A 14,533-nucleotide genomic window follows, 5' to 3' on the forward strand; every position below is an offset into this window, starting at 1 on the left:
ACTCCTGCACGCCACAAACCCAACCAAGGAACACACCCTCACTGACATGTGCTGTCGCATGTGAACAAACCAAACTCAGCCATCCTACCGCAGACACATAATTTTCGTTCATAGAGTATGTTTATCGAACCGCATGTTGGGGAGTATCCGTATGGCCCGTGCGGTGGTCTGTTGGGGAAGAAGAAGAGGTGAGGAAGAAGGGTTAGGAGACGTAGGATATTCATCCAACCGCCTGAAATGGTAGACTGACCCAAGTCAGGCGACTTGCATAACAATATATGTTTTTACTACACAACAAAAGATCCATAAAAGCAACAAAATAAAGAAAAACTATCACTACTCGCGGAACGAGACGGCCTCGTCATCTTTGGCTACCAGCACGAACCAGCCGTAGCTGCCGACGTGTGTCTCCGCACCATGGTTGTCCTCGGCCTCCAGCTACTCTTTCACGCAGAGTGTGCGGGCGCTCTGCACGGACGATAGCACCGCCCGGTTCAAGTCGAGGACGTCCGGTTCCGCCTGCAGGAGGGCCTCGATGGCAATGGCATCCGCGCGCTCCATGTCGACTCGAGCCTTCGCTGCCCGGTTCAAGTCCATGACGCCCGGTTCGCCTGCAGGAGGGCCTCGATCAGAGCGGCATCCGCACGCTCCATGTCGAGTTGAGCCTCTGTCGCCCAGTTCAAGTCCGGGACGTCCGGTTCCACCTGCAAGAGGGCCTCGATGGCAGCGGCATCCGTGCGCTCCGCCTCAAGTTGAGCCTCCCCCGCCCGGTTCACATCCACGCATCCGGTTGCGCCTGTAGGAGAGCCTCGATGGCAGCAGCATGCGCACGCTCCGCGTCGAGTTGAGCCTCTACCTCACGGTCCTCCTTTAGTATTGCTAGGTTGAACCGCTGGTCTGCCTGCACCATGGGGGACTCGAACGCCGGCATGAAGTCAACGTCCATCGTCTCATACCCATCGGGAGCCTTCTGCGTCGCGACCTCCGCCATGAACATTGGATCGGCTCCTCCTCCTCGTAGCTTGGCTCCAGAGAACTCGAGGATTGGCTCGCCGCAAAGCGAGCTTGGGAACGGAGGTCTCTGTCGCCGACCACTGCCGCGATTTCTGCGCAGCGCTCCGGCGTCAGCATCTTGTAGTACATGATCTTGCGGCGCACCATGGCTTTCCGGTGAACTAGGGGACACTTGATGCGGGCTAGGGGATCGAAAGGTGGGGGAAGGGGCTGGATATTAGGTGTGGTTTTAGGGCAGTGGCTGGCGTAGGCCGAGTAGCGAAGGTTCTGGTGTGAATAGTGGTTCCGGTGACGACCGGTCAATCGGTTTTTACTATACATCGCTCTTGTCGCATTTGCGTTGCAGCCCGGCACGCTGGACCCTCCACGTCGCTCACCGAATGGAACACGCTTCGTCTTGCGTTTTCGCTCACTTGTGGGACCACAATTGAGAGCAAACCGACGTCCCTCCCCCTCCCCCGGCCGCGTCATTTTATGCGGAGTAAATAAAAACAGAGGGAGTATACTACAGATGAGGATCCCCTGACTTGGCCGAACCCATTGAGTAACTGACATGCGGGGCCTAGCAAGCATGTGGTCCGCCAGTAAGTGACCGAAAGGGAGGGTAAGGCAGGGATACGTATGTGAAAGGATCTTCCAATGATATAATTTTCACATTATACATCTCATGTACTATTAATCTTGTCAATTGTCAAATGCGGTTTTGAAAAACCCATTAGAGCATGGTTAATAATATAGCCAGTCAATGGCTATAAGGAACTGCCATGTCATCTATAGCCATCATCCATTATATGCACTCATACAGTAGCGTGGGCTATAAGGTTGGCTATTTCCCACAAAAAAATTTATAAGGTTGGCTATTGTGTTAGTACCTTTTTCCATCTCCTCTCCATCTCTTTCTTCATATTTATTGGACGTATTTAACTAGGAATGCGTATATAGCTAGGCTCTTGCATGAGAGCTCACTCCCATTACTTTTTCACATCTCTCTCCTCCACATAGGCCCTATATAAATGGAAGGAGGGAGTACAACTATGAGCACTGCATACTCTAGTACAAATGTTGTTAGTACTCCACTAGTACTATTGGACATGGAGCTTAAAAAAGTTACTATTGGACTGGCTATACATGGCGAAATCCTAGTAGGAAGAGCATGCACGAGAACAAGCACATTCACGTGGTTGAAAACAAATTGGAAACCATCTCGAGTACAAATCTAGGAGTACGTACGAATCTAACAATATTGATTGGGCGTTGTTGAATGTTGATACTTTTTTTTATCAAAGTAGAGATACTTTGACTACACATAAAACTTATATGTAAACTAGAAAGGATAGGAGGGAGTATATTGTACGTTCAAAAACGAAACGAACATCGAATACCCTTTATATATGATTTGCGGATGCTATGATCACCGGTTCAAAATTTTGAATACACCTTAGGTATCACACATGCCCCCACTCGTTCTCTCTCGATTTCATCTCGGGGTCTGGATATCAATTGAAAGAGGACTAGGGTGGGTACAATACGCTCGTTTCTCTTATGAACGTACAATATACTCCCTTTGATCCCCACAGACCCCCCCCCCCCGCGGGTCATTTCTATCATAGAAACAGACCAAACCTTTATCTCATTCCACGACACGCAATTGATCTCTGAACATCAATCGATCTTGTCAACATGTGTCGGGGCATGAACCGAATGGGATGTCAAAACTAAGACGTGAAGCGACACGTAGTGGAGGCAAAGTGAAACTTCAAACGAACCATTTGTTTGTATGCACGTCGGACAAATTACAAAAAAATTGGAAATTCAAGCATGGTCTAGGCCCACATGCGAATGATACTCGGCGGAATGTTAAAAATGAGGAATGCGGGAGGATGGACTCGACCGGAGGGCGGCATGATCGATGGAGAAGAGGGTTGGAGAGGAATGAGAAATAAGCAAACGCCACATGATTATACTTGAACAGCTCAAATAAACAATAAGTTGTCTTGCTTGGCCTACATAGTGAAAGGCCTAATGCGCAACACGGAGCACGGGCGCTCGAATATGGCCGGGAAAATAGGGAAACCGACATGTGGGGCACACCTGTCGGGATGACGTAGCGCAAACTAGTCCAATGGAGGAGCTGGCCCACGACCTCCTCGCCACCGGCAACCGTTCATGTGGATTGTGGTGGCCAACAACATGGCGCGGCTCCAGCACCGCCTCTGGACACGGCGACCGCGGTGAGCGACACGCTCATCATCGCTCGACACGGTCGGTTTCAGTGTGCCGAGGGTGGTGTTAGTGATGTGGCACGACCAAAAGTATGTTTGGTTTGTGCCCAAGGTTGCCCCATCAAATCATTGGGTAGCCAAAATTTTGCTTGAGGTTTTGGTTGCCCATGATTTGGCCGACACCGGCAAGAAAAATGAACTAGAGTTGGCTAGAGTTCATTGGCATGACAAAAAATGGCAACCATCCATTTTTGGGTCATGACCAAAACCTAAAAAAAATGGCAACCATCCAAACAAAGACCAATCTTTGGGTAATGACCAAAATTTTTGTAAGGTGCACTTTGGCCACAATCCAAACACACCCCAACACCCGGCTTGGCGAGGATGCACGGGGCACCGGGACGCGTCCGTGGAGTGGTGTAGCGCGGCCAACTGCATCCTCAGGACCTGAGACCATGCAGGATCATCTTGCTCTTTCAATGACATGCGTCGATCGCATGTGAGCAAAGGGCATCTCCAACATTGCCACGACCGCAGCTAACTACCCTGGCACACCAAAAACCCTCGTCCCTCGCGCCGTCGCACAATGCGTTCCCAGCCGGCGCCAGCTGCCTGCATTCATGCCGTCCGTCTGTATGCCGCCGTTAAGAGGCTCGGTGCCCGAGGAACCAACTCTGGTGACTTACTGACGCACTAGGATGCTTGGCCTCACCGGAATGCGCTACTTAAAGCAGCAACGCCAGCTAACCTCCACACCATAGCGCATTGTCCTCCTACCTGGCACCACATCCACCATGACCGCAAGCGCGAACGCTCTGCGGGAGAGCTTGTCTTCGGGGATGGAGCTCGAGGTTGCCGCTCTCGCTCAAGTTGCCAGCCTCGCTCAAGTCGCCGCACTAGCGGTGGCCACGCTGGCGGCCGACGACGGGAGCATCGTCAGCCACACGTCTTACTTGCCGCCGTCCAACGTCCGGCACCCCCGAGGTCAGGGACTCCTCTGAGGATGAGTAGGGCATGGGAGGCAGCAGGGCATGGTGTGCCAACTGGCCGGTCCGTCTCCCGTGTTCTACTTTTCCTTGCCGGAGACCGCACCTTCACTTCACGGGTCTTGAACCCTGCCCCCGTACATGGAGATCACAGATGGAGGACATCGGTCGCCGCCGTAGAATAGGTTTAGGGTCGGGTTTCTTTTATTTTTCTGTCCTATAAAAGTTCGAAATGTAATGAAAATCTGCCATCTTTGCATTAATCTCGGCCGGTGTATATGAACTTTCACAATAATATAGTATATTGTAGGAGTACTAGCAAGATGCCCGTGCGTTGCACGGAAGATCAAGATCTTGTGGGAGAAAAGGATGAACGAGGGAAGGCCTTATCTACAAATGCACATTCACGCATTTCACATTTTTCTACATCTACGGGAACCCACGAAAGGGTTAATGTAAATTGCCTCTCTCTTTCTCCTCCCCTGATTTTCATGGTGGTGGGCCCCTCCCTCCCCCAATCTACAATCAACAGCTCACACGTTTCACATTATGTTAATTACGTAACTGGTACTACGTAGGTGTAGCATTACTCGTCCTAAAAAACCCAACTAATCCAACCTCCCAGCATATGGCGCGATAAAAGACCCGGTCGTGCCGTTTTAGTCGGGATTACCGGATTACTAGTAGTAGTAGTATCGATGGATCACGGGAAGCAACCAGTTTTTTAGGGGACGAAGCACCTAGTTTAAAAGGAAAAAAGGCAGTACACTCATAGCACCCCTGTCGCGGTCGCATTGCACCCCACACATTTTCGGTCCTGCACACGGCTCACGGAAACGGAACGCGCTTCGGCTTGCCTCTTCACTGACACGTCGGACTGCACTTGGAGAAACTGACCATGCACCAAACTCTCCCCGCCCACCGCGCGAAAATCCTCCCCCCACCCAAAAATTCCCCCCAAATCCTAGATTCAACCGCCCTTCGGCCATCTAGCCAATAATATTCCCCAAACCCCCCTCCCCCCGTCCCCCTCCACTCCATTCGCTCTGCCAAAGCCGCCCTCCCCGCCACGCCGATACGGCGGTGCCGCGGTTCGTCGAGGGGACGCACAGCGATCCTCTCACTCCCACAGTACACTCTCGTAGACTATCGTCCTCTAGCCGCGCCGCTGGTGACGTTCTTGTGGAGGTGCATGGCGGTCATCTTCTCCCACGGTATGCGCATTCTAGACTGAGGCTCCGTGCATGTCGGTGTAGCACTGAATGTTAGCTGATAGACGCTGTTAATCTCACTGTTTGTCGGACTAGTTTACAGTCAATATGCTCTGCTTAAGAAGCTTCCTTGCCCTGTTCTGCACTCAATCTGCTTAGCTGAGATGGCATGCCAAGGCCGATTAGTTGCTAAAATATCCTGCCATATATTTGTTGTGACGTAGATTGCCATGGTCTAGTAGCCAATCTGTTAGGTGAAATAGCTCTACACCGTTTTATACTCGATCTTTGTTGCTGCGATGGCCTTCGATAGTTTGATGGCTGTGTGCTCGGCCTCATTGACTACTGAAATAGCCTGCCATAATTTAGCACTCAAATTTGTTTTCTGAATTAGCTTTACATATATTTCGTTACTTAGATCTGCTCGTCCAAATATCTTGCCATAGCTTTAAACATCGACATAGGTATTTTCTTTCGGACTTCATAAAAAAGCATATATGTTTTTCCTGTAATATCTAGTAGAAGAACTAATTTGTATGTCTAACATATGGACATGACTTGGATAACTTCTGCTCGAAGATTCTCCACTACATATGTCGAGGGGGTTGAAAACTTCATGAACTTTATCAGAGCTGAGTACAGTGGTCCGAAATTAGATGTGCTCTACCCGTGTAGTAGTTGTATGAATTCAGTTACAAGACCCCAATCAACTGTGAAAAATCATCTACACTTGTATGGGATCTCGGTCACATATACTAGGTGGGTTCATCATGGTGAAGCTGTGAACGTCAATGTTATTGACTACGTGGAAGCAGCAGACCACCATCTTGATCTGCCTGATGATCAGGTGGAAGAGGAGGAGGAGGAGGTGGTGGCAGAGCCAGTGAGTTTGACCAACATTGAAACAATGCTATGAAATGCTCGTGCATTCCGTGAACTTTCACCTGCAGAAGAAAAACGGTGGGCCCGCATGTTGGAACAATGCAACGTGGTTGTCACCCCGGGAAATAAGCTGTCAGTATTCTCAGCTATGGTCACCTTTCTTCAGGTGAAGACATCGGAGCGGATGACCAACAAATCATTCGATGCGATGTTGGCTGCTTTCTGCAAAGCTTTCCCAGATGCGTCTGAGCTGCCACACACCTATAGTAAAATGAAGAATTTCCTTCGTGCAGTTGGAATTGGATATGATATGATCCATGTTTGTAAGAATAATTGTGTTCTATTCCGGAAGGATTATGCCAACTTAAGTGAATGCCCGAAATGCAAATCATCAAGATGGAAAGATGGTGATGCCGTGAAGAGGATTCCTCATAATGTTCTGAGACATTTTCCAATTACACCAAGATTGCAGAGGTTGTTTCATGATGCCGAAACAAGAGAGGATGTACTGTGGCATTCTAGGAACCAGGAGTATAGAGATCAGAATGTAATGAGCCATCCATCACATGGTAGTGAGTTGAAAAGCTTCAATCAGAAGCACGAAAAGTTTGCTGCTGACCCGAGAAACATTAGACTTGGCTTAGCTTCAGATGGATTTAACCCATTTGGCCACTAGAGTGCCACATATAGCATGTGGCCAGTGCTTGTTATCCCTTACAACATGCCTCCAAATGTCTGCACCAAAGAATCAAACTAGAAGAAGGCCTTGCTCATCCCAAGTCCAAAAAGTCTTGGAAAGGATTTTGATTTGTTCATGGAGCCTCTTGTGGAGGAACTTCAACATCTATGGAGGGGTGTTCTCACTCGAGAGCTATATAGCAGCCCACCAGCTGATTTCTTTCTGCGTGCTGTTATAATTTTGTGCATCCATGATTATCCGGCTTTGGGCACTATGTCAGGGCGAACGACACATGGTTACAATGCATGTGTTCGTTGTGACAGGAATCCGCTGTCATACGCAATACTTAGCAAGCTCTGTTACATTGGACACCGTTGTTTCCTTGCCAAGGACAAGCCACATCCTAGAAAATACTGAAGACATATGTTCAATGCAAAGCATGAAAACCGTGATGCGCCAAAGAGGCTCACCGCCGATGAGTTGCAAGTGGAACTAGAGAAGGTCAGGCATATTACACCAGGAAAGCATCCTGATAATGGTAGCGGGAAAAGGAAGCGTGGCAGGGCCAAAGAGAGATTATTGTCTACCCGCAGGTCCACTTTGTGGGACTTGGAGTATTGGAAAGATTTGGATCTACGACATAATCTTGATGTGATGCACATTGAGAAAAATATATGTGACGGCATTATAGGCACACTTCTTAATATTGAAGGCAAGACGAAAGATACCTTAAAATCTAGGATTGATTTGACACACCTGGGTATCAGACAGGATTTGCAGGTGCAAGATGAAGGTAAACCACGGGATATGGCACCAGCTGTGTACGTCTTGGACAAGGTAAAAAGAAAATAATTCTACAAGGTCCTGTCATGTGTGAGATTCCCACATGGATTTGCTTCCAACCCTGAAAGGAGAGTCGGTGCAGATGGAGACAAGGTACAAGGGTTGAAAACTCATGACTACCAGTCCTACTTCAAAGGGTTTTACCTGTTATCCTTAGAGGATTGGGCCGCCCTGACTTATACAGAGCAGTTGCAGAGTTGGGACAATTCTTCAGGGAACTCTGCAGTAGAAATATCAGGATAGATGCTTTGGAGCGTCTTAGAGACAAGATACCAACTATCCTATGCGACCTTGAGAAGATATATCCTCCAGCCTTCTTTGATGTGATGGTGCATTTGGCAGTTCATCTACCTGATGAGGCACTACTTAGAGGTCCAGTACAGTATGGCTGGATGTACCCTATTGAAAGGCGGCTAGGCACTTTCAAGGGCTATGTTAGGAACAGAGGTAGACCCAAAGATTCCATTGCAGAGGCCTACATTACTACAGAAGCGTTGACATTCTGCTCAAAATACATTGAAACAGCTGATCATCTTAGCAAAGACGTGGATGAAGACAATCCCTGGCTCAATGTTTTCGATTATTCTGTTCGAGTTACAGGGAAGAGTCGACAAGAGGACAAACCTAAAGATTTGGACAAAATGGTTTGGTATGTGTTGAATAACTGTCCTGAGATACTTCCTTATATCAAGTAAGTGCTAAGTACTGCAGCTTATACATCATAATCTACTAAACTTGCAGCACATTCTTATATATTTAGATGTTTGATGCGATCACTATGTTGTGCAGCATCTACAAAAAGGAGTTATGGCCGCAAAATCCAAGAAACATTGACAAACTCGTTATGGCAGGATTTGCGAAATGGTTCAAGAGCCATGTAAGTTTTTGAATTGCACTGACAGTTTTATTAATATATTGAGTACATAAGATGATTAGCTTGTCTATTTTCTAACCATAGATTAAGAAGATGCGGGAGGATGGGCAGGCAGTTGATGATGCCCTTTACTCACTAGCAATGGGTCCTGATACTCGGGTAAGACATTATGAATCTTGCGTTGTTGGAGACGTGCACTACAACACCCTTGCACAAGACGAAGGCAGGAAGACACAAAACAGTGTCATCATGAGCACGGATACGTATGACAAAGAAACAACTGAAATGTATGCTAACATAACAGACATTGTTCAGTTGCAGTATATCTCTAGTTTCGAGGATCATTGGTGTGTGGTTCTGTTGTGCTGTCGTTGGTATAACCTGCTTTCCAGGATCGCAAAACCCAGAGCTGATGATTATTTCAAATCCATCAGTGTCAAGGCGGCGTACTATACCAACGAGCCTTTTATTTTGGCAAATCAAGCAACACAGATATTTTTCTTGGAAGACACATTTGCACTAGCGATGACTGGATAGTAGTGCAAAGGTTTGAGTAGAGGAATTTGTTTAATGAAGTTGCACAAGAAGATGATGCTTACACTGCTCCTGATGTACAAGATAACACAGATGTTCCTAATATCTTTGAAAACCATCACATCAATGACGCCGGCGAAAAGATTGCCTGCCGTGCTGTGGACATATAAGAGTTGATCAAGAAGAAGCCAACATTCGAGGACATTGAGGACGAAGAAGAAGATGACACCGTGGGGAATTACGATTCAGAATGATACACATGGCGAAGCTGTTGACGCTGCTGCTGCGGATGATGATTACATTGCTTTTGTCGTATTTTCCTGTCAGAAGACGTTTTTATCTACTATGTGAAATTGTTTTTGCTATGACAACTGAAACCTGATGAACACGTTGTTTCATATTTTCCTGTGAGAACATCACTTGCTATGTATGCTGATTTGTGTTTGGTGATTGTATGACGACTAAAACATGATGACATTGTTGTTTAGTTGTACTCATATTTGGCTGTGAAACTTGAATTTGATGACATAGTTTGTTGTTGGACTGCAATTTGCTCGACGTCTTCGAATGAGAACAAAGCTGACCCGACAGGTCCTCTGCTAATTTATTTATTTATTACCAAAAGGGCCTTTGCTATTTATTTATTTATGAGCAAAAGGGGATACCCCCTGATTTCCGTTAATAGAAACCATTAGATGTTCACAACACTACGCCCAGCCTGCTACACATGTTTCATTCATTACTAGTTTCAGCAAAGTGCTCATGTCATAGCCATTGAATACATCACGAGTGCTACATACACTGCAAATAAAGAGACAATCATCCTACAGAGCACATCGATTTTGCCCATTACCTTCACAAGCTCTTTCATCTCCTCATTGCTGTCAAGGCCGTTCAACAACTATTGCTTGGCCATGAACAGAGGAACTGCATCTTTAACCTTCTGCTCTGCATCTTCCTCTTCTGTCGTTCCTTCAGTTACTTGTCCAACACCCCAACCTGCTGGTATTGGGATTCCTCGGCTAACCAAATGATTAGCATAGTTGCACTCCCCCACATCAGCAACTTCCTAGAAATACAAATCACACGAATCTTCCCTTTTCTGCACGAATCAAATTGGAAGATCATCAACCAAACTATTAAAAAATTAGCAACTGAAAGCAGCAGAACAACACTTAAACATATTATTACCCCATGATTCGGGCATTTGTAGAAGACTCGGCCAGGGTTGAGGATTGTGGTTGAGACGCGATGGATGACTCTGTGTGATTTGCAGCAGTGGCACCACACCAACGGCAGTGGGTTGCGATGAGCAACTGGCTGCGGTGCGCGTGCCGGCGGGGGTGTGATGAGACCCACAGGCGATGGTATGGGTGGCGACTTGGTGCATATTTGGTTGTTGCCCGCTGAAGAGCAGGTGGACGAGCAGCCAGCGGACATGGTTGCTGCAGCCAGAGCTTTTGATGCTCGGCAGAGTAAGTAGAGAAGAGGAGAAGCGAACGTTGGATGTGTCAGTATCATTACTTGCATAGTAGCATAGCACCATATATAGTCATAGTCTAGGTTTGTATTCGAACCAGCTACAGGAGCACGTCTCTCTTTTTTCTAAAACTCAGCAACGTCTCTTTATTGGTACACTAGCTTGTTCTGTACGCCTTCTCAAGTCTTTGATTCCTCCACCTGACATCTGGGACCCACCGGAAGGGCCTTTGTATTTCGCGAAAAAACGTGCCCCCCGCTGACAGGTCGGACCCACCAGCTATCTTCGCATGCAAGGAAGTGCCTCCTCATTACGCACAAAAAATTGAATACTCCCCTGCCAGCTGGAACCCAGCATCATGGGAGGCTGACTTGTGGGCCTACCAAGTTGACGAGGACGGAGGGCTTTGTCGACTTAGTCAATATGAACGATTCTAGCTCCAGTTACCGTACGATGTTCATCCAACGGTAGTAGTGCTTCTTTAACCTCTGGTCTTCTTGCTCCAGCCGCCCAAACCAGCGCCGGTCGTGCCGCGTGCTCCTGCCTCCCGTGGTCGGCTGTGATGCCACGGAGGTCTCACCGCCCCTACTACTCCCACCGCTGTCCAGGCCATCCCTCTACTCACCCACACCCCCTGTTATTCTGCGGCGATGGTAGCCTCACACTGCAGCCGAACTAGTGAACTCTCGTACTCCTCTCCGCGTGGGCATCCACTGCCGCGTCTTCCCCGGCTCCGCGTCGTCCCCTTACTAGGCCTCGTCGTCGTCCACCGCCTTGGTGCTCTCGGCGCGGCGTTGTCAATGTGGTCAACGACCGACTTCCATCGGAAGAGTACTGTATGTGGAGAGGCTGACAGCTGGGTCCAGGCCGCAGCTAGGTCCACGGCCACAGCCCAGGTTTTTTTGTGATTTGCCAAGTAAGTCACTTTGGCAGGCTTGTTGGGCTGCAAATCTTTCAAGACGAGGAGAGCTTCATTCGGCTGGCCGAGAAAATGGCCTATCAGTAATAAGAAATGGGATGTACATTTTTAAAACACATCAAACCGGCAATTAGTTTCAAATTTCTTTTTTTTCATGTTGATATTTTAAATTGCGTTGATTTTTATGCGTGGACATTTTGTTGGATTTTATATTGATATACATTTATTTTTAAAATCAGTTTGAATGTGGCTCGAAATTTCAGGATTAAAAACAGTTCGGACCACACCGAAATATGCAAAATTTCGTATAATTTTTTAACCGTGGCCACAATATGGGCTGTAATGCTAACAAAAGAATATGGGCTCCAAAAAAACTTAAGAATTAGCAAATGGGCTGTAAATTATTAGAAATAATGGCAGATGGGCTGTATGATGTTTTCCACAGATTTGAGGCTTTCCTAAAAAAAAGGTTGACGCACAAGCAGTGACTATTGGATGTCCATCCAACGGCCGTCGTGCTTCTTCAATCTCTGCTCTTCCTGCTCCAGCCGCTCAAACAAGCACCGGCGGGACTGCCTGCTCTCTCCTCCCCATGGCCGGCTGTGCTGCCACGTAGGCCTCACCGCCCCACCGTACTTCCATCACTGGCCTAGCCATCCCTCTACTCACCCACACCTGCAATTATTCTCCAGCGACGACACACGAACCAATAAACCCTCGTACAGACGTACTCCCCTCCGCGTGGGAAACAACTGCCGAGTCTTCCCTGTCTCCGTGTCGTTCCCTTCCTAGGCCTCACTGTCGTCCACCGCCCTGGTGCACTCGGTGTGGCCTGGTCAACGTGGTCAACAACCGACATGCATCTGAAGTGGACTGTACGTGGAGAGGTTGATAGCTGGGTCCACGGCCGCACGCAAGGAAATGCCTCCTTATTACGCGCAAAATAATGATTCCTCCACCTGACATCTGGGACCCACCGAAAGGGCCTCTGTATTTCGTGAAAAAATGTTACCGCCGCTGATAGCTTGGACCCACCAGCTATATCTTTGCACGCAAGGAAGTGCCTCCTTATTACGCACAAAAAATGAATACTCCCTCTGCTAGCTGGGACCCAGTATAGTGGCAGGCTGACTTGTGGGCCTACTAAGTTGACGGGGACGGAGGGCTTTGTCAACTTCGTCAATATGCACGATTCTAGCTCCAGTGACCGTACGATGTCCATCCAACGACCATAGTGCTTCTTCAACCTCTGGTCATTCTTGCTCCAGCTGCCCAAACCAGCGCCGGTCGTGCCTCGTGCTCCTGCCTCCCATGGTCGGCTGCGATGCGGCGAAGGCCTCACTGCCCCTACTACTCCCACCGCTGGCCAGGCCATCCCTCTAGTCACCCACACCCCCTGTTATTCTTCGGCGACTGCAGCCTCATACCGCAGCGAACTAGTGAACCCTCGTACTCCTCTCCGTGTGGGCATCCACTGCCGCGTCTTCCTCGGCTCCGCGTCATCCCCTTCCTAGGCCTCGTCGTCGTCCACCACCCTGGTGCTCTCGGTGCGGCGTGGTCAACGTGGTCAAGGAACGACTTCCATCGGAAGAGTACTGTACGTGGAGAGGCTGATAGCTGGGTCCACGACAGCCGCAAGGAAGTGCCTCCTTATTATGCGGAAAATAATTATTCCTCCACCTGACAGTAGGGACCCACTAGACGAGCCACCGTATTTGGCAAAAAAATGTTTCCCCCGTGACTGCTGGGACCCACCGGACGGGCCAACGTCTTTCGCGAAAAAAACGTTCCCCCCGCTGTCAGCTCGGACCCACCGGAGGTGCCTCCTTATTACGCAAAAAATGAATACTCCCCCTACTAGTTGGGACCACCTTGGTGGGAGGCTGACTTGTGGGCCTACTAAGTTGATAGGGACGAAGTGCTTTGTCAATTTAGTCAATGTGAATGATTCTAGCTCCAGTGACCGTACGATGTCCATCCAACAGCCGTTGTGCTTCTTCAACCTCTGGTCTTCTTACTCCAGCCACCCAAAGCAGCACCGGTCATGCCGCATGCTCCTGCCTCCCATGGCCGGCTGTGCTGCCGCGGAGGCCTCACCGCCCCCTACTATTCCCACCGCTGGCCAGGCTCTGTGGCGACGGCAGCCTCACGCCGTAGCCGAACTAGTGAACCCTCGTACTCCTCTCCGCATGGGCTTCTACTGCCGCATCTTCCCCGGCTCCGTGTCGTCCCCTTCCTAGGCCTTGTCGTCGTCCACCACCCTGGTGCACTCGGCGCGGTGTGGTCAACATGGTCAAGGACCGGCTTCCATCGGACGTGGACTATATGTGGAGAGGCTGACAGCTAGGTCCACGGCCGCAGCAAGGAAGTGCCTCCTTTTTACGCGCAAAATAATTATTCCTCCACCCGACAGCGGGGACCCACCGGACGGGCCACCGTATTTCGCGAAAAAACGTTTCCCTGACTGCTGGGACCCACCAGCTACATCTTTGCACGCAAGGAAGTGCGTCCGGGCAAAAAAAATGACTCACCCCCTGACTGCTGGGACCCACCAGCTACATCTTTGCACGCAAGGAAGTGCCTGACAGTCAGGACCCACCTGGTCGAAGCGTACGTAGCGTTGTCATTCTGGTCGCGAACGTGTACGTACATACTTGTCGATGTAGAGGTGCGCACGTGTCGTAGTAGAGGCGCGCATGTAGCATGTACACGTACGTACAACGCCCAGTGTGCAAGAAAGAAAATACGGCCACGTACGTACATATGGGCAGGGTCTCGAACGCCTACTCGAGCATACGTATGGCCAGGGCTCGTGTACATGGCTGGGTCAGAACGGAGAAACAACGTCGTCGTCGTGTTCATGAGGAGCCAATCGGCTGGGTCGGAACG

Source organism: Triticum aestivum, chromosome 3A (assembly GCF_018294505.1).
Source record: "Triticum aestivum cultivar Chinese Spring chromosome 3A, IWGSC CS RefSeq v2.1, whole genome shotgun sequence".
Lineage (NCBI taxonomy): Eukaryota > Viridiplantae > Streptophyta > Magnoliopsida > Poales > Poaceae > Triticum > Triticum aestivum.